We start from the raw sequence: 2599 nt of genomic DNA on the forward strand, positions 1-2599 counted from the left end.
GAAGCTTGATATTTTGTAATAAAGTACGCAAAAGAAGTAGACATGTGATAGTTCTTGGAATTATAATTCATGTAGTAGGAATTTATGGATAGTTATTATCATGACTTTGACTTTTGGTATTTTGTTCGAATGTTATGTGATCAAAGTCTATTTTTTTGTGATAAATTTATATATGTTGAATTGGTTGATTTAAAATTATATATATAATTTTTTTTCATTATTTAAATTACTTTTTCAAACTATGATTTAAAATTATATATGAATTTTGTAAGGTTTTGTTAGGAAGATTCATAAAAAAGTGTAGCCATAGATTTTTTGAGCTAATCTATAGCCACATTTAAAATGGGTGGCCATAGTGTAGAGCAGTCATCAATGGCCACACTCAAAAAACATGGCCATAACAAAAAATATTGGCATGGTTCAAAAGTATAGCCATATCTTCAACTATTGGCACGCTTTCCAATCGTTATCATAACCAAAGGGTACGTTTCAGAAAGCGTGGTTGTATGTCTACCAGAAAGCACACTTAGAAAGTGTAGGTATGAGGTTATACATATAGTCGCGCTTTTAAAGCGTGGTAATTGATAACAGCGTGGCATTAAAGTAAGTATGGCCATAGTTCACCAAAAGCGTGCTGATAAAGCAATGGCAATGGTCGCGCATGTAACCCTTGAAAAAGCTTGGCCATAGCTAAAAAAGTGTGGCCAGTATCTGTGGATATGCTTTTTTTTTTTACTTTTTGGCACGCTTTTTAACCATGGCAAAAGCTAGTTTTTTTGTAGTGAATCTCTGAATGGTGAATCCTTTGTGGACAACCTCCCAAAAGTATTATACTTATAGAAAGGTTTTCATTTGAGAATGTTTGTCCTCATAACAGTCCTTTGACAATATGGAGATGAGAATACTTATAATTTAGCTAGTCATGGTTATGAAAAAATTTGTTTGAATGGGTTATAATATGATCAATATGTATAGCTAATAGGCTAGGAAGAAAGATTCTATGTGAAATAGATGATCGAATATAGCTCTGGTACCACTATTTGTCTTATAAAATATAGTTTGAAGTTGGTTTATTGATTATGATCTTGAATTTTTGTAGCAAGAGTAGAATAATAATTTTGATAAAGGAATAATTTCGATGAATGGTTAGAGAAATTTTGTAGTTATATTATGGATTAAGTACAATTTTGGTCCCAAAGGTTTAAGCCAAAAAAATTTTTACGTCTCCAACCTTTTTTTCAGACAAAATCATCCCTAAGGTTTAACTTGGTTTTAAAATCGTTCTTTTTACTTAAACTTTAAAATTTTGGACTAAATTATTCCTAACAAAAAATTAGAAAATTAAAAAAGGGAACAAAAAAGAGAAACAGAACGGACGAGAGACAGAAAGAGAACCACGGGAAAGGGAAGAAGAAGAAGGGGAAGAGGAAGGTGGCGACGACACCAGTGAGGGAGGACAGACGCCGCATACTGCGTCGCCGTTTCTGCTCTTCCACCAGTGTTCGGCGAAGGAGGACATCTGCCGCATCGCTGTTTCTGCTCTTCCTTCTCGCTCGCTCGCCGGTCACCGCTGCTCCTCGCCCATCACCGCGGCTCGTCATCGGTCGCCACTGCTTCGCGTCCTGGCCGCAACTCCTCACCATTGGTCCTCCCTAGGATTCCAATTCTACTTCAAATTTGTTGATTTTATTAATTATATTGTTAGTTCTTCTGCTTTTTTTCTTTTGTTAATTACATTGTTAATTTGTTGATTTTGTTAATCACATTGTTTCTAATTCTAATTCCATTGTTGTTGTTGATTCTGATTCCATTATTCTTCTGCGTCTGCTTCTGATTCCATTCTTCTACTTCTGATTTCATTGTTGTTGTTGATTCTTCTGCTTCTGTCTTTTGTTGATATTCTTCAGAGTTGAGAAATATGGTGATGGTTTCTCTTTTCTTCTTCTCTTTTGTTGTTGCTGCTAGTTGAAATGAATTATGTTTTGATTCTTTGATATTTGAAATACAGATTTATTTTTTCACTTTTGTTTTTGCTTCTATTTTTATTTTTTTATATTTATTAGATTGTTTCTGCTTCTGATTTCATTGTTCTTGTTGCTAATGCTGTGATGAAGACGAAAAAAAAGAAGAAGAGATGCTACTGTGATGGAGAAGAAGAAAAAGAAGAATAAAAACTGAGTATTTTGATGAAGAAAGAGAAGGGCATTTTGGTCCAAAGGGCAATTTTAAAACTAAATTGAACCTTAGGGACGAATTCGAATTCAAAAAAAGATTGAGGACGAAACAAATTTTCAGCCTCTATCTTATGCATCGAAATCGTACTTAACCCTTATATTATTAATAGGTTAAAAAGATAGTATAAAGATATTTTAAGAACTCGATATATATTTCACTTGATTACAATAAACTCTATGTTAGTCTATTTATATTACTTGATCTATTTATTTATTTAATTACTAGGATTTTTCATCCTAATATCTAAATATTTTTCCTTATATAATAAAATCATGAAAAATATAAAATATAAATATTTCCATGAATGTGTGTTATAATTAATATCGTTAAACAAAAAAAAAAGGACAAGCAAATACACACAGAA

Source organism: Arachis hypogaea, chromosome 4 (genome assembly GCF_003086295.3).
Source record: "Arachis hypogaea cultivar Tifrunner chromosome 4, arahy.Tifrunner.gnm2.J5K5, whole genome shotgun sequence".
Classification (NCBI taxonomy): Eukaryota; Viridiplantae; Streptophyta; class Magnoliopsida; order Fabales; family Fabaceae; genus Arachis; species Arachis hypogaea.